General features: G+C 41.8%; 1 protein-coding gene and 1 non-coding gene across 2 annotated transcripts in view; both read right to left on the reverse strand.

Annotated features, from left to right (window-relative positions):
* The window catches only part of GMDS (GDP-mannose 4,6-dehydratase), a 694,924-nt gene that overhangs the window by 47,456 nt on the left and 620,567 nt on the right, over window positions 1-26,901 (reverse strand). The gene's annotated exons all lie outside the window — the stretch shown is intronic.
* Window positions 13,068-13,202, reverse strand: LOC111766312 (small nucleolar RNA SNORA9). The gene has a single exon (XR_002798397.1). It is a non-coding gene; the product is annotated as a small nucleolar RNA SNORA9 (small nucleolar RNA).

The raw sequence follows: 26,901 nt of genomic DNA on the forward strand, positions 1-26,901 counted from the left end.
AGCTTTCACATGTCCTGAGGCATCCTCAGGAGAAAGGCTGGGCATAGGGTGTGTGTCAGAGAAGGGAGGGGCATACATGCACACCTGCCCCTTGGCTGTACCTGCCACCCATAAGCACTTACTGGTCTGAACGTGACCAAAGCCTTCACTTGACTGACATGATATCATGTGGCAAATTCTGTCACATTTAGTTTTCAGTCTGTTGGGTTCTATCACGCAGGGTTCCAAAATGGCACAGGGGAAAACTAGCCCTATGTTGTTCAGAATCTGAAGTTGCAAGAAAGGGCAAAGGGGGAAGCTAGAGTGTGGCCCAGAGAGGCGAGAAAGAGGAGGCGCAAGCCTAGGGCACATTAGCTGCAGCCTGGGACTGACTCAGAGCAAGTGCTTTCCCCAGAAAGAGGGTCTCCCTGGAACTCCCAGATCCTGCCCTGCTTTCTGTAGAGGACCATCAAGCCCCACCAGTTACTGAATACCACAAAAAGTGTTAAGGTTGAAGAAAAAGAACACTGTGAGGCCAATTCTGAAAAAATCATTTAGTGTGTTCATGTGGAAATTTCTTTCTTTTATATGGAAAGATCTTGGGATTTTTGACTTAGAAGACCTGCCCCCAAATTATGGACCCTTTACTTACAAGCCTTCAAACCTTCAGGATGAGAATGTTCTAGGTTAATGCAGTGTACTTTTCTTCCAAAACTTTGAAGTTTTCTAAACACCTACATCTTATCTTCCCAAGCAGATATGGTTTTGAATAAGTTGATGGGATTAATTTATTTTAGTCTACAACTTATTCTAAGATTCTAAGAAAAGAGAAAGAGGATTCTATGTCCCAAATATCTCAGCATACTTCTTAAAATGTCGAATGTTGAGATTGGGGAAAAGCCAGCGATATCTTAAAGCCCAAAGAAAATCACTCCGCTCTCCTCCTTTCCCCTCCCCAGCCTGCTGCACCCCCCATCAGCCTCTCAGACAGAGTTCAGGAAAGGGTGTGGTTCAGGTCTCCATCCTCTGGCCACTTCGTCTGTGGTGCCCTCTCCTGTTAAGTGGACAATGGGCACAGAATGCCCACTAGATCAGCCAGGCAGATGGACAACATCAGCCACGGACTGTGGATCCAGTGCAGTCTTCTGATTTTTTGGAAGCCAGATATCTGGATTTTTTTTACATGAAATCTGTTGATACTAAATTCAGTTAAAGAAAGCAGCTCTGTTGGCCAATTTGAGTGCTCTGGATTATAGCCAGGCAACACAGAGGGGGGAAAAATTATAGAACCCTCACTGTACTGATTCTATCAATTTCCTTTCTCTCTGGGATTGCCTCCTATATTAAATATTTTACCCCCTGACGGCTCTAATTTTAAAGGTCTTAGCATATCATTTTTAAGTGCAATCACAAAATGAGATGTTATTTTAATGCAAGAAACTCTGTTGGAATGGCTGAGGTCTGAGGTACAGGAATCCTATTTCTGGTTCTGTCTTTTCTCCCAACTTTAGCCAATAGGATACAAACATTTACTTCCATGAGTTTCAAGGAGGACGGATGGCAGTCATCATACAGAGATGACATCATATGCTGGTTTTGGGAAACAAAATGTTTTAGCCATGAGAGATGTTTTCAAATCATTTGAGTTTTACCTAAACTTATTTTTCAGTTAACTAAAAAAGGCACTTTTGTACACATTCAGCTTTGCATTTACAATTCATGAGATAAAGTAGTAGGCTCTTGACCCTAGACATGCAACTCATTATATTTCAATGACAGTAAATTCTTCTTGATTATTTTAAGTAGAATAAGTTTTGTAAAACAGGGTGGGTTTTGGCACCAATAGATGTATTTTGTATAACCAGGATCTGCCATCTATTAGCTATGTACCTTATACAAGTCACTTAATCTCCTTGTGCCTCAGCTTCTTCATGGGAATAATAAGAACAATGCTACCTAATATAGTGTTGTTCTGAGGATTAATTGGAATAATATATAAATAACAGGACATGGAACAGCTGGAATTCTCAAACATTGCTTGTGGGAATGCAAAATGGCAGAGAAACTTTGGAAAACAGTGTGATGGTGTCTTTTAAAATTAAAAAACATATTTCCAATATGAACTAGGAATCCTATTCACAAGTATTTACCTAAGAGGAAAAAAAATTATGTCCACACAAATCTTATATGTGAATATTCATAATAGCAGTATTCATATCATCCCAAAAGGAGACAACTCAAAAGACCTTCAACTGGTAAATGGAACACAATGGAAAAACATTCAGCAATAAAAAGGAAGAAACTATTGAAACATATAAGAACATGGGAGAAATTCAAAGCCATGGCAAGTGGAAAAAGTCAAATATAAAAGACTACATAATACATGATTTCATTTGTATTACCTTCTAGAAAAGGCAACAGTATAGTGAGGAAACAGGGGTACTAGGGGTGGGATCGGCTGCAATGGGCCATAAAGGAACTTTTGGGGTGCTAGGAATGTTCTGTCTTGATTGTGATGGTAGTTACACAATTGTATATATTGTCAAAACTCATCAAATTGTACATTGAAAGTGGGCGAATTTTATTTTAAGTAAGTTATACTTCATTAAAGCTGGGGGAAAAAAGCCAAATACTATCCTGGCACCAAGTAAATAAAAAAATAAGTTGTTAACCCCCTTCGGGTTGAGTTGTTATCTAGAATTATAACCCTGTGCTTCTCTACTAACTTCACCTGCCACTGAAACCTCACCTAATCTGAGGCTTAAGTGTCGCTTTACCCCTTCAAGTACTTTGACACAAAACCTCCCTTCATTTACTACTTACCTACCTCAAAGAAAAGATAGTAAGACTTAATTAATGTTTGTAAACACCTCGAGACACTTGGATAAAAATTGATACAGGAGTGCCAAGTGTTGTTATTTCTCTTCCTTTTTCAATTATGCACATAGTACAATTCTTTGTTTGCTAGGTGACTTGAGAAATAAAGTAGAAAAAAAACCTATTTAATCTTAAACTATAATTAAAAGCCATTTGACAATGTATTTCTCATCTTGCTTTATGCTGACAGATCCCTGATGCTAGCGTTTCTGGAGCTGTGTGGATGGAATCCATCCTGCAGTGAAGAACCCCAGCAGCGGGGGGAGGCCTCACAGAGGTCATGCTCCCCTCGTACCTGCAATTCTTGTTTCAGTCTACGATGCCAGTACCAGGGCTGAGCCACGGGAAGCTGGGCTGGGGCAGGTGCATGGGCAGGATCGTTCAACAGGAGGTACAAAACGAAGATGATGAAAAGGAACTGGAAGACGTAGAGGTGGGAATTTTAGCCTCGAATCGAAGGGGGAAAAGCACAGTTGCTTCATTCACCATTTCTTAACCTAGCTAATCCACAACGTTAGTCGGTTTTTAAAAACTAACAGGGAGGGACAATCTTCCTAATCTTATAGGTAAGTTCTCCTTGACTATCACATATTAAAGTCTTCTTTTGGTGGAGTGGGCATTCCGCAGACAATTTCTGGTTCCCATTCTGGGTAACCATGCCCTAGGAAGAGACTAAAGAGTGATTTTCTGAGATAAAACGTCCCTCCATCTGGAACTTTTTCTGGCTGATTCTCATGCCTGTGAGTCTTCTACGGAGGTGGCAGGAGAAGTGGTGCCTCTACCTCTAACTACAAACCCTCTCTTTGCTGTAAGAGGAGAGAGAACTGGAGCAAATGCGTCATTCTCTGCACTCTGAAGCCAAAAGCATTTATGGACAAATGGGCCTGCAATGACGAGCTTCTTTCCTGCACCCCAGTGTGGAGTATTTAGTCAGTGTTATGACTTGTTTGGTTCCCACATAAAGAGGATTCCTGCCAAATATTTGCAATCTGTGTCTAAGTATGCAACCAGGGAAACCACACCCAGTAGCAAGTGCATGGTTGCAAAGTAAAGCGAGCTAGTTTGGAGACCAGCTGGGAACGAATGGTTGGCCTGAACAGTTTCTCTAACACTTTGGCTATATCTGGTAGGCATGCATGTTTCTCTATGGCCACTGATTAATCATAGTATTTTTCTTTACATGTATATTCATGTAAGAATATACCTGTATCTATTTAAAGCATTTAGATGAATAGATCCCCTATGTTACTTTGTACTTATGTCATAAGCCATGCTGAATTACTTATGCACAAATGATCTTCTCATTTCCTCTAAGTAAAGCATTTTGGTATGTTTTCTATGATGGGCATTAGGCGAAGGCACAAGAAATATTACTGGTAGTATCTTTTGAAATTGAACTGCCACATGACACAAAAGGGTTAAAACCATTCACTCTCTGAGGTTTTGGTAAGATAAAGGACTAAACAAATTGATGTATGATCCCAGGACACAATAACAAATTTTAAAAATATGAGATTACTGAATTTAGTAGAGCTGAAATTTATTTTTCATAGTCAGATAATAGCTATCAGCAGCGCCATCTGTTGAAATGTTGCAAAACTTCATTTCCTCCATTCCAAATAATATTTGCTTTAAGTAAAAGAAGATGAAAATGACTGGACTCATGGATAAAGGCTGGAACTTCATGGGTTATTTAGTCCATTCCCAGTTCTAGGTGAAATCACAACCATAATATTTTCCAAGATAAGAGGAGCTACCCTGTTTGTGAAGGCCTGGAAAAACTTCCTTATTTACACCAATAATCTCTCCTATGTTTATGAATCTCCACAATGACGGAATTTCTCTCCCCTAACAGAAAACTAAATAGCTCATGCTTTAGCTCCTGTATACTCCCTGCACCTTTTCCTCAGGGAAGATGGTGAATATTTGGTAGCACACGCTACACAAAACCTCTCCACACACCATCAAATCAGTGGGTGTTACAGTTGGAAGTTGCCCAGTCCTCCATTTCACAGAGGAGAATGAGGCCAATGTTTTATATCTAGGTCAGGCAGGTGCTAAGTATCAAGGTCAGGTCCTGAAGTCAGGCCCCAGGTGTTTTGTATCTCAACCCTGCACTCTTTACAACGCATTCCAGAGGCAGGGGGTCAATATTAACTCATCCGTTCAACAGATGCTCACTGAGCACCTCTTTGCACAAGGCACCATTCTAGACACAAAGGACGGAGTGGACCAAGTCTCATGTGACTCACATTCTAGTGGGAGGAGAGACAGAAAAAGGTTGGGGCTAGAGCACTATTTTATAGAGGTTCTGAAAAGGAGACCTTTGCACAGAGACTGGCAGGGTAAGCGAGCCAGCGGTGCTCTTGGGCTTTTTGGAGGAAGAGCAGGTATCAGTGCTCTGAGACAGAAGTCTAAAGGGTCAGTGTGGGTGGAGAGAGGTGAGTGCGGCGGGGCAGGGAGAGCAGCTGAGCACAGTGAGGTCCTGGAGGGTGGGGCAGGTCATGAAGGACTTGTATGTGGTTGGAAGGACTTGGGGTTTCATTTTGAGTGAGATGGGAAGCTAAAGGGAGAGTGTGTTGTAAGAAGTCATATGATCTGGCTGCTGTCTTGAGAACAGGCTGGAGAAAGACCCACAGCAGCAGAAAGGATGGTGGTTTAGTCGAAGGAGGTGGTAGGGGAGGTGCTGGGGGAGGTGGGCAGAAAGCAGATAGAGCCTGGATATATTTACAAAGGAGAGTGGACAGAGTTTGTTGATGGCTGAGATGAGCATTATGAGAGAATGAGAGGAGACAAAGTTGATTCCAAGGTTTTGGGGTTGAGCAAAAATTAGTCACTACGTTTGTTGAAGGCCTATTATTTCTAATAGTCTCTGAACACTGAAAGGTAGGTTTTGTCCCCATTATATGGGTGAAAAAAAAAAAAAGGCTCAGGGAAATTCAATACTGTACCTAAGGCCACACAGGTGGTAAGCGCTGGGTGAAATACAGGTCTGACTCCAAAGCACATGCTCCTTCTCCTATTTGCAATTCCAGTGACCTCTACCTTGTAAAATATGGGTATGTTTCCACTTTAACTCCTCTCTGTGACTCTTTTCTGAAACCTTTCTGTGTTCCTCAAGCACATCTTTAGTTGCTGAACCATTGCAGCTCTTCTACAATCTCCATCTTAAGACCTGCCCCAGTTGGCAGAATTTGCCTGGGGACTTCATAGTTCTAACTATAGTTCAGTTTATCCTTAGGCTATTGGTAGAACAGTCTTTGTCACAGACACCAACATGTGATAATGTAGCATTTCTATAGGGATCATTAAACTTTTGAGGTATCTGCAGATTTTTTTGGGTGTGTGTGTGCTTATTCCAACTTCTGGCATCTATTCAAGGGATGTGAATTTAAAAACATCAACTCACACACATAAGTTTTGAAAGGGAAATAAATGATATGAATTTAATATGTTGCCATTTGCTTTGGAGATCACCTAAAACCAATGCTAGAGAATGTATTTTTGTAGGATTGTTGCTCTAAAGATTACTTTCATATAAAACAGTCTTGTTAAGAGGGTTGCCTTTGAAAATGATTCCCTGAAACTATAACTTTTGTGGCACTATCAGCACTAATAGTTTATTACACGGAAAGACACGTATTTTTATAAAGCAGAGCTGTTATTTGTGTCAGATATAATTTTATTTAACCATTTAAGAGAAGCAAGAGGAATGGGTTGTGTGGGGCCCCATATTTCATACTTGGTTGCGTAAAATGACATACAGATTCACCTGCCACTTTCCTATTCCCCTTCATTTAACTTCGCCCCATGCTCAATAACTGCAACATGAGACGAGAGAGCCCATAAAATTACTTAAGTATAGACATTAAAAACTACTTTGCAATGAATACTTAAAAGCTTTCACTAGCTCTTACAGAGCAGCTTTTTATTCTCTGGTTGAACTGTTTCATGACTAATGTCATCTAGTAATGTAGTGATCTAGATACCATCCCTCTGAGTCACAACTAATGTGGAACCGAAACAGAGGTATACTTTTAAAAACCACACCCACGTCTTTAAATCAGAAGTACTTGTATTTTCTGATATAAGACACTGGATATTCGGAGTGAATGTGTTTCTGGCAAACCCCACCAGGTAAACGCGAAACTCCAGGGTTAATCCCATCACCCACTGACATACAAACCTTCCTGTTTCTTCTGTGTCCCGGAACAATTTCAAGTTCCTTACATATTTACTCAGGGTACTCATCCATGGTGCATTTCTATTGCCTGAAAGTCTGACCTGAGGGTTGTCTTAGACTGCAAGCTCTGAGAATATAAGATTTATGTACTGTGGTGCAGTGTGAATGCACACTTTATAAATACCTTCTGAGGAATGGTAAAATTATAATAAAGTTAAAGGAGAGCCATGATTCCTTCAGTCAAGTGGATCATACCTGGCTTAATCTTAAATAAATATTCAACTGGCTTTCTACTGAACAGAAACTAGGTCCAAATACACATAGGGAATATATACAAACATGGCCACCAAGTAATAAGATTGTGTTTGTTAAAATAAAACTGGGCACACATTACACATACAAATGAATTGAGGATGATTTTTTAAAAAGAAATCATTTTGGAAGCCTGATATTATTTATATTAGTCTTTCTTCAAAATATTTCTGGAGTGTCTCTTTGGGAATTACCTTAAGAGTGAGTTTATAAGTCACACCAGAAAACCAGTTTTATAGGATATAGTTACAGTATTTTTTAGTCTTATTTTAACAGCTTTATTAAGGTATATAATTAACATACAATACATAGCCATCATCCTTATCATTGTACCTCTGTATGCTATCATTTTTCTCTGACAGCTTTTTAACATTTCTTTTTTTTTTTTTTAAAGTATTTATTTATTTATTTATTTCTCTCCCCTTCCCCCACCCCACCCCGGGTTGTCTATTTGCTGCATCTTCTTTGTCTGCTTCTGTTGTTGTGAGTGGCACAGGAATCTGTGTTTCTTTTTGTTGTGTCATCTTGTTGTGTCAGCTCTCTGTGTGTGAGGCACCATTCCTGGGTGGGCTGCACTTTGTTTCGCGCTGGGTGGCTCTCCTTACGGGGCGCACTCCTTGTGCGTGGGGGCTCCCCTACGCAGGGGACACCCGTGTGGCACGGCACTCCTTGCGCACATTAGCACTGCGCATGGGCCAGCTCCACATGGGTCAAGGAGGCCCGGGGTTTGAACCGCGGACCTCCCATCTGGTAGGCGGACGCCCTAACCACTGGGCCAAGTCTGCCGCCTTAACATTTCTTTTTATCACTGGTTTTTAGCAACTTGATTACTCAAACTGCACCTCAGTGTAGTTTTCTTCTTGTTTCCTGTGTTGGGGATCTGTTGAGCTTCTTGGATCTTCAGGTTTATATTTTCATAAAATTTTGAAAAATTTTAGTTATTATATCTTCAAGTACTTTTTCTGTCCTCATTTTTTGGGGGGATTCCAATCACATGCAAATTATGGCACTTAAAGTTATTCTACAGACCTGATGCTCTGTTTATTTTTTGAAAATTCTTTTTCTGTGATTCATTTTAAATAGTCTTTACTGCTTGCGTCTTCAAGATCACTGATCTTTTCGTTTGCAATGTCTAAAATGCTATTAATTCCATCCAATATAACGCTCATCTCAGACATACATTGCACTTATAGAAGCTCAATTTGTGTGTCTACTTTGTATTTTTTTACTTTTATTAAACATATGGAATAGGGTACTGATTAGTTTAATGTAATTCTAACATCTGTGTCAGTTCTAGGTTAGTTCTGATTGATTAATTTTTTTCTCTTCATGAGGGGACATATTTTCCTGCTTCTGTGTAAGCTTGGTAATTTTTGATTGTATGCCATACATTTGAAATATTCCTTGTGGAGTAGTAGATATTTTTGTATTCCTACGAATACTCTTGAACTTTGTCCTGGGACATAGTTAAGTTACTTGGGAACAGTTTGATCCTTCTATGACTTGGTAGGCAGCTCTGGAGTGGTGCCCAACCTAGGGTTAATAAATCCCCAGGACTGAGGCAAGACCCTTCTAAATACCCTAACAAATGCCCTGAGGATTTCAAACTTTCCCAGTCTGGCTGGCCCTGTGTGAACACTGGGCACTGTTCCCTCTAATCCTTCTGGGGGGTTCTTTCCCATCCTCAGGCAGTTGCCTCCCATGTACCTGCTGGTCAGTATGCTTCTACATATTTCAGGAGGACCTTCTGAGATCTCTGGAACAAGGTGTACAGCTCTTTCCTTATCGGGGCTTTCTCCTGTGTACTCACCATCCTGGTCTCTTTGACTTCTTGCCTCTGTGCTCTTAACTTAGGGCATCTGCTGGGCTCTCTGCTCTTTGCTATAGCATGGAAATTCTTTCAAGGCAGAAAGCTGGGGCAATTGAAGGGCTTACATTGCTTGATTCCCATTTCTCAGGAACCACTGTCCTTTGCTGCCTATTACCCAGTATAATGAAAATCAATTTTCATGTATTTTTATTTTATTTCATGCAGGAAGGGAAACCTAGCCCCTCTCATTCTCTCTTGAATTCTCTCTCTGGAACTGGCAATCCTCCACACAATTTTTGAATAAAAATGTTATCACTCAACTGGTTCATCAACTTTACAAAATTTGACTTAGGATTACTTTTGCTTATTTCAAAAAATCAAATGATATTGCAAAGGACAAAGCAATGTCTTCTAGCAAGCATGGCTACTGGTATGTTTTCCCCCTTATCATTCACTGAACATGGATTATATCCTCCCCACATGTGCTGTGCTTTATTTATATTATCTCATTTTTATCTTAATAATATCATCATAAGGTAAATACTATTATTCCCATTTTATATATGAGGAGACTGAACCTGGGGACACAAGTAACCTCTTCAAAGTTGTCTACCTAGAAGTGCAGGACTGAAACCATGCTTGTCTGTGTCTAAAGCCTGTGTTTTTATTTGCTGTACTTCTGAATGCACTATAAAAACGATCTTAAATAACGAAAGATGTGTTGGAACAATGGTAGTACTACTAAAATATACAGTGTATAGTATCTCACCTGGCTACTTGAAAAAGCCTAACGATTATCCTATCTCACTGATTCTGAGATGACACTGGCTGTAAAGATGTAAAGAGAAGAAACTGCCCATTAAACTATGACGTAGTGTTTAAGATGCCATCAATTTTAGGATGGATCTTAATTTCAAAGTTGTTAAAATGAAAAAAAAAAAGCACGTCAAAGTCAATATGATAGTACATTATCATTTATTGTACTATCAAGTACCATCATTACATCTGGATGCCTGAATGTTTCAACAACTCTAAAAGGTAGGCATCGCAGCCTGCATATTATGGAAACAGAAACTGAGGACCAGAGAAATAGGCAACTTGAACAAGGCCACACAGATGGTAAATGATAGTGCCAGGCTGTTGCTATTTCTTACATGCTTGTTAAAAATCAATCTTACTATGTTAAAGTAAAACATACCTTTTAATAAGTCAATCTTAATCCTGCACAGGTGTATTGGTTCATGTGCATGGGTGTCTCTGAATGTGTGTGCTCCTGCGAGGCCCTGGGAGGTAGATCTGTCTGAGTAGAATGGTGCATGGTAGAAAGAGGATCCATGAATGCTGGCAGAATGAAAGTCCCCATCTGCTCACAGTCCAGCAAATGAACAATTATGCCGCGAACCATACACTTAGAAAAAGTGTAACTACTAGTTAGGTGGCAATAAAACGATTTTCAAATGATGACATTCAAGTTAGAACATCTGTTTACCTGAAAAATACCTATTGCCTTTATAGATTCCAGCCTAGTTTGAATATGTGGAAGAGTCAAGGCAAACTGCTTAGTGAGTAGAATTGTCTTAAGTTCTTTGATTAAGGAATGCCTCTTTCCAATACTATGTGAGGAGGATTCACCTCCAAGTATAACCTTTTGTTTTCCTGTTAATTCTGTCCCCCTCCTTGTGTAAAAATAATCAGAGAACAGATTCCTACTTATTTTTATGAAAGGATTAAGAAAATTAAACTCTTTTGAGGTAAAGTGAAAGGCTGATTATTTACTGTGATTTACAACTGCAGCCTGCAATGAAATATCCTAGACAGCTACATCTTCACATCATCACCAGCACAATATGTGATGTGGGAGACACTGAAAAACCAGGCTATTGTTTCAGATCCCTATTTCTGATAAGGGTTATAAATCTCCATAGTAAGTTAATCTTAGAAATAAATGGATTTCTGAGCCATCTGTAAAAACTCTGAACCAATGAAAGGCTTTGAAACAGTAGAGTGAAATGTAACTCCCTTTGAGACCTCTACAAAATTTTAGCTATTTTAATGTAAAGACTGCTATAATCCTGGTCCAGCAATGCAATCTTTTTTATATGAACGGTTCAATTATGTTTTCCATTTCAGAAGAGTAAGGGATGACAGTGACATATGGGGAACAGCTTTTATAGACTCTAGATACTGGTAATCCAGAGGGCTCGCTCATGCAGTAGCATGACAATGTCTGTCTAACATGCCAGTCCTTCCTCACTGCAGATACCACATCGGCTCGTGTGGCTATGACAAATAAAGTCTGGAAGTCTCTAAGGTTGCAAGCAACAGATGTGTGCTTTTCCTTGTAAGGTCCCTGTCCCTGTTGCTCTGAGATTCTGGCACCTCCTCTTCTGAGTCCCATGTGCTCTTCTGGCTCAGATTTATTGCCTGGAACCCAGAGAGCAAAGAGTGCTGAGACTAGGCTGGTGGCTCCTTAAGGAAGCCGGACCTGACCAAAAAAACAATCACACACTGCTGTTTTTGAGTTGGAACTCTGATGAGAAAAACAATGTGGGTGGGGAATAAGAGGTTGTCAGTTAGCCCACAAGGATTGATTTAGATGATTAACATACAAGTAGCCAATTCTACGAACATACCCAGAAAATGCAAGAATAGAAAGTAGGAGAGAAACTTAAAACAATGTAGAAAGAGGATGATTATATTCCATGATCTTGGTTCAGTGCTCTTTGGTCCATAGTGTTTTAAGGAAAAAGTAAACAACTGTAATGAAATTTAATGAGAAACTTTTAACAACGGGGATATGATAGCATTACCTTCAACCACACACCTGTAATCTACGTCTTCTCCAGCACAATCCAGGCTATTCCTTCGACTGGCTTCTATGAAATGGGTCATACAAGTTTGATAATGCTGAACCAGCTGAAGAACCATTTTTCCCCAGACAATTTTCTTCTGTTCTTTGCTAATTTGGACCATTTAATTGCGTTGTGTCTTCTCTACTTAAGTACAGATTACTCAAGTTGATGTACCAAATCTTTCTTTTGGAATTACAGAAGGTTTAAGAAGTGTACACACATATTTGTAAAGTGCTTTGACACGCTACAAAACAGCTTCACAAATGTTATTTCACTTGTTCTTCCAAACGAGTGAAGGTGGCAGGCAGGGTAGCCGTTATATCCCCATTTCACTTCAAAGTATATGGCTAGTTAACGGAAGAAGCAGGACCAGTGTCTAGCATTGTGCCTCGAAGCCCACTGCCCTCCACTCAGGGGTGGTTTTATCTCTAAGAGAGCAAAAGGACACAAGTGGTTTTCTAACAGGGACTGCTATTAAAAGACTCAGCCCTCCCACCACCACCCCCAGTTTAAAAAAAACAAAACACTTTTACTAAATATCCCTTGTTTCTCATTCAGGTGATGCCAAAGGTGCCGAGGTCTCAGCATGAGGCCCCGACCACTGCACAGATTCTGTGGACCAGCCTGGTGGCCACTGAAACACTAACCACTCCAGGCTCCTCCAGCTCGGGCATTACGGAACGTTTGCTGCTTAAATACCAGGGGCATGGCAGACACCAGTGTGTCACTCATCATGCAAGGGCGACATCAGAGTGGTGGGTTGCCTCCCAACTGCAGCCCCACGGAGGCCCAGTGGGCTCACTGCCTGCACCTTTTATACCAGCGCTGTCCAGAAGGACTTTCTGTGCGGATGGAAATGTTTTCTAATCTGCACAGTCCATTATGGAGCCACCTGCCACATGTGGCTACTGAGTGCCTGAAATGCAGCTGATGTGAATGGAAAGCTGAATTTAAAATTTTATTTTGTTTTAATTAAACCACAAGTGGCAAGTGGCTACCACATTCAACAGTGCAGACATGATGAGCAGCACCCAAGATTTGGGACGGAGCAAACAACTATCTGATACTTCTCTAACCTTACTCCTCAGACGGAGAAGAACAAGGCCTCAAATCATTTTAAAACTGTTCTTGCATGTGCTGTAAGAATGCACAAAGTCGCCCCAAACCCAAGCATGCCAGAGGCCTGCAAGACTCAGGTTTAATGCCCTTTAGGGTCATGTGGTAAAAGAGAAAGCATTTGACCTGCGGCTGTGCCACTTTTGAGGTCTGTGACCCTGGAGTACATGACAGCCCCTTTAAAGACCCATTTAAAAGAAAAGGAAATAATGGTAATTATTTGGTAGGGCAGCACTGAGAATGAAATAAGCTAATGAGTCTGGCGCGTAGTAGGCACCCAACAACAAATTCAAGCCTGGAGCAGCTGTTGTGCAGAGTGAGCCTCGAGGCCATGCTGAGGGTGGCTGTGATTCCAGACCCCTCTGGAGGCTCAGCCACTGGCTGAGAAAGAACAACGTCGCAATCAACAATCAAGGTACCAGCTTATCCCCATGTGTCCAGGACTTTCCTGGTGTTAGCACTGGAATTACCGAATCCCAAGAATCCCCTCAGTCCTGGGCAAACTGAGAACGGTTGGCCACATCATCAATCATAGTGCCTGAAATAGCAAAAAAAACAAACAAACAAAAGCAAAAACCTACTTCCCATACACTTTCTTAACAGAAAACCATGCAAAAACCATGGACCTTTGACACCCCAGCACACCACGGTTCTCAAAGAGGGTCCCTACATCAGCAGCATCAGAATCACCTCAGAACTTGTTGGAAAAGCAAAATTTCAGTCCCTATGCCAGCTCGAATGAATCAGAAATTTGAGAATGAGGCCCAGGTATCTGGGTTTTAACATGACCTCATGGTCACTCAAATTTGAGAACCTCTGGTCTAAACCATAAGTAGAAGGTAAACTAGATGCCAAGTAGAATAAAAATAATGAAAGCTCAAAGAGGAAGACTTTTTTTCTTTTGACATCATTTACTTCCATTTTTACTATTCAACTTGAACCAGGAAAATGCTGTTAAAGCCCTTCTCAATTCCTTGTTCCATAGTAACTCAGTATCACTTGGAGATGATCAAGTGTAAAGTATCTCCAAAAAATAACACATTGGCAAGACAGACATCTTTAGGGACAAGTCATACATATCACATCATCTGTGGCCACATGTGAAATGCTATTCATGCATGTGTTCTGAAAAGAAAAGCGTAGACAAAGAGAGCCTCCTCCCTGCCCCTGCACACCAGAATCTAGTTTCCTGTTCCCAGCTGGTGTTCCAGAGCCTGACTCCAGCAAGAGCAGCCTCCTGCGGAGATGAAAGCCCTGACAAACACAGTTTATCTTGGTTAATGTATACGTTAGCTCTGTGTATATATACACACGCACATACAATGCAGTATTTATATATGATATGAATGTGAATTATTACTGGAGATGAGGCTTGGAATGGGGTGGGTAACACCTATGAAGTTAGAACTGAGGTCTTTTAAATGCACACTTGGTTTCTCCAGAACTACTCTTCTGCCCTTGTGTGATTAAAAAAACACACGTATGTCTGTCCAGAAGAAACCCTGCCATTTCCTGCAAACAGGTTCAGTAGAGTAGGTCTTCTGTTTCCAGAGTCTAGTATTTGGTGGTAGTTTCTTTTATCGCTGGGGACTTTGTTATTAGCAAAATACATGGAATTCGTGACCTCCTGAATAAGGGACTGCTTGGATGGCTGGTAGACGAGTTGGCTTGGGAGAACTTCACTAAATCAAGTTGACAAAGTGGGGACTGAAGAGGAAGAGAGACGAGTGCAACAATGCCTTTCTGGGTGGCAGGCATTGTTGTGCTCATTGTTCTTCCGCTTCAGTCCCCGCTTTGTCACCTTGATTTAGTGAAGTTCCAGGCCTGGTCTGTCACGTGTGCTGAACCTAGAATAGGGGAGTGTCCTTCTGGGCCGAGGGGCTGTGCTGTGCATTCTGTGCATTCTGGGCCTGGCTTCCTTTTTCTTTCTTTTTTGTTCTCAGGAAGGAGCGGATGAGTTCCTCTTTCATATCACTTGACCAAATGGAAATTCCAAAAGTATTCTGAATAGACTGTGCCACTAGTTTTCACAGGCATACATTTCCAACAGTCTACAACCATAAGTGACACAAACTCTCGATTTCCATTTTCATGCAAAACTCAGATAAAGGACCTTCATGAGATGTGACTCTCATGTGCTCTATACACTCTATCTGATCGACCAAATTTTTTATATATTATTAAGAACCACATGTCAAGATAAGGGAAGGTGCCATAAGTGCTACAAAAATACAGCCCTCTGCACTGCTCTTCCACATAGAATGTATCTGGGGAAGAAACAGAAGAGAGAAACCAGGGATAAATAGAAGAGAGAAAAGGCAGACTGCCATATCATGCTGGAAAAACAAATCTGAGGGTTTATGTTTTGAGAATGGAAAGAAAAGAAAGAAAAGAAAGAAATGGGGGTAAGGAAGAGGAAAAGAAGCCTGGGGAGAGGGGCTTTAAAGGACTTCAGGATGCAGGCCATGGGGCAGCCAGAGGGGTCTTAGAAAGGGCTGCCCCCTGGAGGTGTGGAGGAATGAACCAGAAAAGAAATGCTAGCATGAGGGAAGTTGTGTTAGTTTCTTACTGCTGCTGTAACAGATTCCACAAACATAGTGTGCAAACAATGTAGATTTACTATATTACAGTTCTAGAGGTTAGAAGTCCTAAAACTAAGGCGTCAGCAAGGCTGTGTTCCTTCTGGTGCCTCTAAGGCAGAATCTGTTTTCTTGCCTTTTCCAGCTTCAGCAAACCATTCTATTTTCATATAGTTACAGAAGTCATCAGAAGAAAACTGAATTTTATATTCAGATCAAATTTTATATTCAGAAGGGGACGGTAGACCCTGGAGTAGGTCTCATAAAGTCCAATCAACTAGCTTCTCCTTTGGGGACAGAAAAACAGATCTACAGTCTTTCAGCTTCTACTTGCTTTGCACAGGGTTAGAAGCTGCACAGGAAGGAGTCTCCATCACATTTTAAATTATTTACCAGTGGCCAAAAAAAAAAAAGATGAATTAAAGACTGGATATCAGGAATACTGATTTGAGGAGAAAGATGGCAACACGGGACAATGAAGTGTATTTTGGAGGTTTGAGATCCTTACTCTGACAAATGTAACATGTGACAGGCAGATTCTCTGCAGTACCTGCTCCCCTTAGCCCGACCCTGGAGCTCCATCCTCTAGGACATACTAAATGTCACTTGGACTCAAGACAGAGCAGCCCCTAGACGTGAAATTGCATCCCAGCCCCACTTCTGAAATCTGAGACTGTTACTGTATTTACAAGATAATTGAAGCAAAGAGGTAGAAGTCAAGCTGAAGGGGCAGCCTTCACTTACACTATTCATAGAGCAGAATAACAAAGTATGAAACCCTGGAAAGCCAGCTCCTGCCAATTGCTTGGTGATGCTGGTAGGGTGCCTCAGGAGGAGGGAAGCAGAGCCAAGTCCAGACTAGAGCTTCCCTCCCAGCCCCAACCACAGTTTGTTGTTGTTACTGTTGTTGGGGCCATTTTCCTTCTCTCCCTTTCCTCCCTTCCTCCCTCTCTCCCCATCTCTTCCATTAGAGTCAAGTACATCATTCTGTCTAAAGGGATAAACTATTTCCTATCCTTCGGTTTATAATTATGAACCAACTGATACCAATTCCTCATGTCAGTTGTATTTAATCCAAAACATGGGCAACGCTTCTTTTAGTGGAGAATGCTTCAGGTGTGTATACACTGTTTTCTTCCCACAGAAAATGAAGTGGCAATGACAAGAATTCAGTCCTCCAACCCACAGCTTCTTGGTAACGTACACTTTCCCATTAAATACTGCTTGCACATATTTTTTCAGAGCATAAAAGTTTTACTTTCACAGTCTTTCCCACTCATCCATGGAGCAACTGCATTCCTTAAGTAAGGCAATTTTTGAACTTAAGGACAAGCTTGCACAATTTAAATGATCCATATTCAAATTTACAAGAAGTTAGTAATATCTTGGTCTGTGATGACAAAATCACAAACAATTTATTTCATCCTGTTTCCTCATATTATGCCATCATATCTAAGGCATAAGGGGCAGAGGTCTTAATTTTCAATTATATATAAATAGTAATAATAAATAATACATTTGTTTAGACATAATTTTCTTCCTATCCAAGCCTCTCTAAATGTTTCTTCCGTTTCTGTGAGCTTAAAGTAAATTATTTTAAAACTACATTATTTTTTGAGGAGTTATGCTTAATTGGTACAGAATTTCCATTTAGGGTGATGGAAGAATTGTGGCAATGGATAATTATGATGATTGTACAACATTGTAAACATAATTAATAGCACAGACATATATCTGAGAAGGGGAAACCTTAGGTTGTATATATGGTACAAAAACAAAAACAATAACAAAACACATAATATTTGCTTATTGATGCTGTGTATGACAATTTTATTTGGAGCAAAGCACAGTCTGATACAAAGAGAAAGAGTACTTTCAAAGTGGTTAAAGACTGATTCACAACATAGGAGTTTGCTTCTTAAAAGCAGACAAGATCTTATAAATGTCAGATGTTGAAGGTTTTTGAGATGGGAATGTGAGAGATTCTTTTTAAATGATGTATAGCTATCTGGGGCATTATCAAACTTGAAACGGGAAAGCTCCCTTTAAGATGAGATAGATTCCATAGAAAGGCACCATGATCCCAGGTGACCTAAGCAGACTGTATTCTCAGGATATGTGACTCATTTCATTTTTGACCAAGGGTGGTCTAAGCCTGATTTTTTGTAAAGGCAGAACTTAACTCAGGCACTGCTCAAGAACCTGGAATAGCACTGAAACTTTCAGAGCAACAGGGACCATTGGTTTTGTGGACAAGGAGACAGAGGCAGATGTGGCTGGTAGTGGAGCCAGCCTTGGGCATGTGGTGCCTTCAGCTCTTTCCTTTGAAACCTTGATTGGAAATACCCTTTGCCCACTCAAGAGGTTGATGTGCTGCATACTCTTCTCATCACACTGATCCTGGTGATGCCTTTGTTCTTTAAATGGGGGTGGAAGTGTACTTAGGAGAGTGGAGAAAGGCCTGCTAGAAAGGGTGGCCCTGATGGCACTGAACTTCGTTCCTTAGTGAAAAAGAGAATGCCTCTGAGAAGAAGAGGAATTGCCTGTTCTCTGTGTTGCTCTTCCTTCCCCCTCCCAAAGCTGTCTCTCTCTAGCTCTTCCACGAGATGGTGGGTCTAAGCATACCATCAGCAGAGGTGGGGCGGAGGGAGAGGTGCTGGCCTGGGGTGAAGGTGGTGAAGGTAGAGAAGGTGGTGAAGGGAAGGGCTTCTGAGCTTCCGGAGGTGGGTCCCTGCAGGCCTCCAGGCTGCCTGCACTGAAGCCACAGGCACTCAGGTTTGCACTGCCCTGCTAGTGACCTTAACCTTGACCTGGGGGAAATGACTTCTCTATGAGAGATAATCTAGTCTCTGTGACAACCCCCCCCCCCCCCCACTCCACTCTAAGAAAAGAGACTGTCAATTGTGTTGACTTACGACTGCTGGGTTTTGTGCTCCAGATCGCTATCCACAGAGGATTTCCTAATGCAGTTGGACCAGAGCCCATATATGCAAGGATGAGTTGAAGTGTTAAACAAAACCCAGGCCCTCAGTTACTGCTTCAGCTGTAGATTTTGGTTGAGGAAGCTCAAATCTTTCTTAAGCAAAAATAAGGATAATGCCTGTGTGGTGCATTTCTAACTCCTCTGTGAAACATAAGTAGAACCAGCAGCAATGCAGGACATGATTATGAGAAATACGAGCAAATACAAGGGATTACGTCTACTGTTCTCTCTCTGTTTCTCTCGGAAAGCAAATGTTTTAACTGATAGTTCATAAATATTCTTAAGGCAGGCAGTTGCTATCTGAGCTCACCTTTCTTATCCCCAGTTCCACCCTAAAGTGATACTATAACACATCCAAACATGTCTTATACCATAAATGAGTCTATAGCCCAAGTATTTAGAAACTTTCAATCAAATTCTTTTTAAAAAGTTGTTTTTGTATATTGCTTTTCCTGAAATTGGCATAAGCCCACCAAAAACTGTTTTGAACAAATAAAGAACAACAACCTTCTGCCCCCCAAACCCCAATAAAACTGGATGCCCCCACTGGTCTCCTTCTCTGCACATATCCATGGCTGCCTTAAACACTGGTCCCCGCCTGACTGGTGAAGATGCAGTGAGCAGGCATCTTTCACATACTGAACCTCATATCCAAGCACAGCAGCACAAGATGAAGAACATATTTTGGAGGAAACTGTAACACACTCTGGATCTGTGTGCACTTACAGACAACTAAGATGCTAAGTCATAGCCTAAGTCACCCCCCCCCCCCCCCCCCCCCCGCTATGGTGATGCTGTTAAGTAGATGTTAAGTAATATGTCTCTTCCATAATTTGATTTTTAGATCCTAGTTTGGGCTTTAAGTCATCCCATTTTTCTTTCCTTTTCTTTCACCTTTGACATAGACTTCTTGTCAACATGAAGTTAACAGCACGGTCCTTGGACTTACCCCGGTCAGCTAACAGGGAGGCAAAGAAGGTCAACCACCACACCAAGGAGCCAAGAGTGCCCACAGCTGCAAGCAGGAGAATTGCTTCCCTCATCCATGTGGAATTAAGGCCCCTCTTGATATAGAGGTGGAGTGGACATAACCTTCCCAGGGTCCACAGGATGGAGGAGTAGAATATGGATTAGAGTGGACTTACTAATATTCTACTGTGGAACTATTGTGGTTAGTAATGGAAGATATTATAGCACTGATGTGGAGAAAGTGGCCACAGTAGCTGCTGAGGGCAGGGAGAGGGAAGAAGAGATGTGATGTGGGGCATTTTCCGGACTTGGAGTCGTCCTGCGTAGTGCTGCAGGGACAGACGCTGGACATTGTATGTCCTGCCATGGCCCACTGGGTGGACTGAGGGAGAGTGTAAACTACAATGTGGTGCAGCAGTGCTCCAAAATGTATTCACCAAATGCAATGATGTGCCACGAAGATGAGAGGGTTGTTAATGTGGGAGGAGTGGAGTGAGGGGGATGGGGGTTAAATGGGGACCTCTTTTGAATGTAACATTTAAAAAAACATAAAGAGAAAAAAAATGCCAGTGAAGAAAAAATAGAGGACCTAACACTATGTTTGGTTGATATGTTATCAATTGCATGGGAAATGTTATCAAACTAAAAAGGATTTTGCAACCTTTTATTGGTTAAATTTATAGAATAAAATGTTATGAATATAAACGTATCTGAAAAAAAAACCAAAGAACATGTTCCTGGTAGGTTTCCCTTTCTGGAAGTCGGAGCACCCTGTCTCTCTGAGGCGCCATCAAGCTCAGCACTGACCCATATGACTTGGCTGTCACAGTAAAAGGCACCAGGAAAGACATGGCAGCAGGACAAGACATGGTTCTTGATTCCAACTAGCTAACATTTTTGGTAAGGGGATGAGATCAATGCTGATGATACAATTAGCCAATGACAGAAGTCATCTACAGGATCAAGTGGCCAGTGCTAGCTGTAAATACAACTGAGTGACAAAGGAGAACGAGCATTCTGGGGTGGGACCTGCCAGAGTAGAGGCACAGATAAACCCAGGAGTGGCTGTTTCTGGAGGAGAAGCGATGGCTCTACAGACAGTAGAGCAGGGTATGCAGAACGCTGAAGACTGGGCAGAGGCGTGAGGACTGGGCAGGGACGTGGCTGTGAGGAAGGAAGGTGAACGAAGAGTGATGGAAGGGGACTAAGGTGATGAGACCCATTAGAAAGAAACTTAAGGAAATCAAGGAACATTCCAGAGAGGCAAAGGACCTGGAAAGATGACTCGAAAGTATTTTGAAGAACTATAATAATAGGCGCTTAGCTGTAGGAGGGAAGAAGTCAAGGATGTTTGACTTCCTGCCACCTTAAAGAACTGTGGTAGTCTGAGAGAAATGGCAAGAAAACAGAGACCTGCTTGGAGAGAGGACTGAACTTAAACATTTCCCGAGGATCTTCTATGTGCAAAGTACCATACTAGATACAGTGGGGGCATTAAAGATGAAAGATAAGGCCTCTGTTCTCAAGGAGAAAAGATAAAACATGGACCAGGCTGCTAATGAGGACCACGAGAGCGCTGTGGGTGACATCAGAGAGGCACGCACACAGTTGGGGGTCCAGGAGGAAGTCACAGCCTCTGGCTGAAAGGAGAAGGCCAGGCTGCAGGGCCAGAGGGTCTTTAGACTCAGTTTGAAGGATGGGGAGCACTGTGGGGAGGAGAAGGCAGGAGCCAGAAGAGTTGTGTAGGTGGACGGGCTAGCAGAGCAAGCCACTGGGCAAAGGAAAGCAAAGGAGATATTTTATTTTTAATGTCCAAATTCATATTCAAAGCAATCAAGGGAAACATGTTTTATAAAGGAAGGATTCTTTTGCAAAACATGACCATCATCTAATTTATTTGTTATAAAATTTTGGATATTTGAGTATCTTGATATAAGATTACTTATTTTAGATGATAATTCATTTTTTTTTAAAAACAAGAAAGGCAACAAACATATTATGAGAACGGTCTAGTACTGAAGAATTAGCAGGTACGATGTAAGCCAAAATTAATCTTTTAACTTGATTGAAAACAAAATGGTCTCTCAGGAACATGATTTTTTTATGGGGTGTGTATTTTCAATTGATTACCTGAAGCCCTACTGGTTTCAACTTATATTTTAGATTGTAGAATAAAGAAAGTGTTTGCTTTTCCCTTTGGTGCCCAACATTATTACAGACAGTGCAGAATTTAGAGAACCTCAGCCTTAAGTTACCCCAAATCTGCTAAAATGATGCCAGCATAGGTGAGTGGGAAGAGAATCTTGCATTGGCTCCCAGGAGGCCACCAGCGAGCAGAGGAAAGCACAGGACGAGCAATGCCCAGCAGGTCGCCCCACTGTGTCGCCACCACTTACATCAGGTATTCCAGCTGCAGTGTGGCCAACTAGGACCCTCCCTCTCATGGGACAAGTTGAGATAAAGTGCCCAGACTATGATGGTGACACCCTTACTCAGAGCCTGACTGGGATGGAGAGCTTCCACAGCACAGGTTCTAGAGTCAGGAGTACGGGGAAAGCCTCCATTCTACCCTCTTCTAGATGTGCAACCTTGGGCAGATAACTGAAAATCTCTGAACTTCTGATTCTTCATCCATAAAATGGGGAGAATAATATCTGCCTCATGATGCCATTGATAAGATTAAAGGGGGCCACACACAAGGGGTACGCAGCATGCGCCTCTCATGGAATGTGCTCAGCCATGGTACTTACTAGAATGACTGTTGCTGTTGTCTATACGTGAGAACAGAAATACATAGAAAATGAACAAATTGAACTTAGTCTCCCTGTGTGTGTGGTGCTTGCTTTAGGGAATTAGGGCTCCTGGCTGTTAGTGCTATTGTTCGGTCATGCAATGGGGAGTGATTACACATTTGTTCTGCCTAAAAAATATTAATACCTTTAAAACTGGATCAGCAAATGGCTTTGCTATTAAAGTATTTAATGGTAATATTCCTGTTCAAACTGCTGGGCAAAGCCCATGCAGAAGTTTTCATATCAAGAACTCCATGACTTTTGATAATGACATGCTAGTTCTACAGACAATTATTAAATACCACTAAATGATAAAGTGGCAACTATTTAAATTCAATTCAACCAAAAAGTGCTGATAGCTTACTATGTGTCAGGTGAGGCACTGGGGTACAAATGGAATAGACCACATTTTCTGTAGGTAAAGAGTGTAAAATACAGTGGCAGAAACAGACTTGGAAACCAGCAGTTATGCCATAGGTCCTCAATCGCTTATCCAACATACCTGGGGAACATTCTGGAATCCAGACATTTGGCTTTTGACAACTTGACAAGTGTAGCCAATGGGGGTGAGCATCTGTGTTGGTTTGGCGGGGATCAACTTGGTTTACCCTTGTCCTTGAGCTGTAGTAGCACCCTCTTTAACTCTTAAAAGTTTAGACAATAAACTCTGTACTTACCCTCATCACATCTTTCTTAATACCCAGCAAAGTATCATCCCATAATCAAACATGTTAATATTTCTTCAGTGAGATGATGAATTTCCACACTAAATGGTGTAAAGGCCAGTTAAACCAAGTTTTGTGTCAGTTCAGGACAGACCTTTCTACCAAATGGGTTATGAGGAAAGTTTTGAGTTTCCCAGAGCTTCCTAGATTTAGGAATTATTGCTAAAGGGACTACAGGCTGCATGGGATGATCGGTGCCACCAGAGTTGAGTACAGGTGCTGCAGGAAGATGTGAGAGAAAACACTTAACTCCATCGTAGGAAGTTGAGGCTGTTTCCTAGAGGAAGCACCACTTCACCTGAGAGCTGAGGGAAGAGGAGAAAGTACCTCAAAAGGAGCCTGGGAATGGGGAGGGGGCTGGGGAGTGGATGGCATGGATGCCTGCCAAATCAAAGTCCTGGGAGGTGGAGGACGGGGGTTCTACCTCACAAGTCATTCCAGGGCTGAGCCCACACTGTGCCAGGGAGAGTGAGCAGCTGAAAGGAAGCCCCTGCCCATCCAGGAAGGCAATGGGGTTCAGCTGGAGCTTTTGAGGAGGGAAGTGTGCTCTGCAGCAACGCAGCTGATGAAGCTGAAGAGAGAGGTGGAGGCGGAGACCCAATGCCAGAGGCTGATGCAGGAATAATGGGGAAAGATGAAAGTGGTTTCACCAGAGGTAGCATGACTATGGGAGATTACGCATCCAGAAGACATTTAAGAGCCAGAAGTGAAGGGTTTGGTGATGGACTGGAGGGAAAGAGTGAAGACAGGGAAACATCTATATTTTTCTTCCTACTTGTTCTAGCCTGAGGCCCTGTGAAAAATACTTGTCTTCTTCCTCATGCTTTCTTTATTTTACCTGATGAGCACAACTTTGAGGTCTGTGACTAATATGTTGCATACTTTTTTCTTTTCATTAGTGAATATTTGGAATATATAGGACATTAGGGGGAAAAATCTGTCAGAAGCTTACCATCAAGACACTATCATTGTTAACACTTATGCTGAAATCAGGCCTGAAACACAAGAGGGGTTTTTTAAAAAAACATGGTTATTTCCTTCCAGTTTTTCCTTACCTGTGTGCAGGTTTTCCTACATAGCTACAGTTATACTGTACATTTTTTATACTTCTTTTTTTCCTTCAACATTTACACTGAAACATTTTCCCAAATTGTCCCTTAGTCTGAATGAAAGCATTCTCAATGACTTCATCGCATTACCTCGATTGAAGGACCGTGTTAAATTATTCCCCTAGAGTTGGATGTTTTGCTATCCAACAGATCTCCAAGCCCTAAGGAAATTATTTTAAAGGCAAACTCTTCATGCCAATACTTCAGGGACTGTGAAGAAGCATTGGCATCTTTCACTGGTTCCTAGCCTGTAACAAAACAAATTCTCTTGCTGTCAAATGAAGTGGGCATGGAGACATCCATAACTGGTGGTTTGTGGACAACAGAGTAGTATTTTAGCAGTTAAATGAATCTCAAGTTTCAGTGCCTCTCAAATGTTGTTTACCCTAAACTTCAATATTATTATCGGTTGGGACTAGAAGGAATTAAAATTACATGTCCGTTGTGCCCACCAGAACCACGTCTATGCTAACCATACTTATGTGCCTTAGGAAAGCAAAACCAAGCCATAAGGTTTCGAGGTCAAAACATGGGCTGGAAAGATCCTGATTTTTAAAAATATTTAAGTATCTATCCATCTATTTATCTATTGCTTAAAGATACTTCTAAGCCTCATAGAAGGGGGAGAAAAAGCTTAAGTGATGGACTGAACAGTCAGTGTAGCTGAGAAACGTACGAGAGGACGGTTTTCTCAGAATATCTGGGAGCAGAGCTGTACACTGAGGTGTTCCAGAGGTTTCTTAGCCACCGTGTTGTCCAGCGATGAGTCAGATGAAAGGGTTTGCTGGTCTCCCCAAGACAACCCTCCTCACACAGCCCTCCTGTCCCAGAAAGATCTGAGCAAAGAATCTCTGTGCTTCCCTGCTCACCCCAGACTTTCCCTATCCAATGTACGTCCCTCTCCCCTAACTCAGTAAACCTAGAGGAGAGTGTCAGATGTGAATCCAGATCTGTGTGAGGTCAGGGTGAGGTCCCTGAACCAGGCTACAAAGGGTGTGGTGGAGAAAGCTGTCCACTTACTTCCATCCACAACACTCTTCCTGAAAGACATGTGCTATTAGCACAAAGCTTTGGCTTAGAATGTGCAACTCCAAAGAAAAACAATTTTATATGTGGAAACTAGATGCAGTTCATATATTTTTATCATATTGTAGACACATTATTGGGAAAGTAGGCCTTTGTTGGCAGGCTTGGGATCTAATACCACTGAAAACATGCTTTCTGGGAGAAAATATTTTAAGTACCAAAACTTATTGCACTCAAGGCTTCACAAATTGGCTACACCCTTACTACTCACATGGAAAATTCAATGTTCTTAAACATTTTCTGGAATAAGGTCAGGTATAAATAAATGAAATAAGAATAAGCAGATAAACAAATACATTGCTACTCCAGTTTTAATGGCATACAAAGTGGGAACCACCCAGAAGTATCAAGTGGGAAAGGTGCCCATCCGAATCCTCCCAAGGCTTGGAGGGCCATAAAAAGCGAGCCATTTGTTCATCATCAAAAGAAAAGTGTGTGAGACAAAACTTGGCATCTTTATATATCTCTGCTCAGAGGTCAGAAGAGAAACAACTAGAAGGCTGTAACTTTGCAGACACGGAAACGTCCCTCCTTTGTGAGGCAGCATTCCCAGCAAGCAGTGAAGCATGCTCAGAGAAATGGAGTGGCAGATGAAGGGTGCAGGGAAGGGATTAGAGGAGCAGGCATGCAGTCAGAGTCTGCCTCCAGGAACGTGTCAACACAGTAACTGCAAAGAGGAGAAACACGCCACCCAGAGTGGGTCAGGTGTGAATGGCCATGAGCTATGAGAATGATGAGTTGTAGAGTTCAGGTCTGAGGAAGGCACTGGGGAGAAAAGCCCCACTGCATCAGATAACAGGTCCAATTAATGGGTTAGATCTTGGGACACTGAGGTTCAGTTTTTCCTCGGATAAATGCCTACTATACACCCTTTGGCAGAATATTCTTTTTAAATCAAAATGTATTAGTCTGTTATAAGAATTCCAAGGGCACACTGAAGAAAGGACAAGGACTGGCAGAGGGGCTGTCTGGCCCTGGAGGACACTCCCTTGAGTATCACAGAAATAGTACCATTACCTAAAAAGAGTCAAAAGCCATGGATGGCCTTATCCTATTAGGCTGCCTCTCACAGCTTTGATTTTCCCTTTAAATGTAAGCCAGAAGCATTGCTCAAGGAGACCTTTTTTGAACAGGGTAAGTAAACTGTGTGCCAGTCACACTCTGAAAGGACAAAGAGTTATTGTTGGGTGATGTGGTGATACCCTTGAGCTGGGCCATGACCCCTCCCACTTCTAGAGAATTCTTTAGCAGCTTGACACTTGGTGCCTGAACTGCTGGGGGAGAGAGCACAGTTGTCTCATAATCTCCCTTGACTGCAGAGAGCATTTTACAGGCCTTAACTCTGCAGGTAGACGTGACAGGTTTATGTCCTCTGAACATACCGGTGGGTCTCTGACTCGGTTTATAGTTTCAGGCCATTAAGTAGGTGCTAACACACCCACTGCAACAAAGAAGAACTGGCCTGAGAAAAGCCAGGGGAACTGTTCACAGAATCAAAGCATCAGCCAGAACTTTAGTGTCCCAGCTGA

Source organism: Dasypus novemcinctus, chromosome 22 (genome assembly GCF_030445035.2).
Source record: "Dasypus novemcinctus isolate mDasNov1 chromosome 22, mDasNov1.1.hap2, whole genome shotgun sequence".
NCBI classification, from domain to species: Eukaryota; Metazoa; Chordata; class Mammalia; order Cingulata; family Dasypodidae; genus Dasypus; species Dasypus novemcinctus.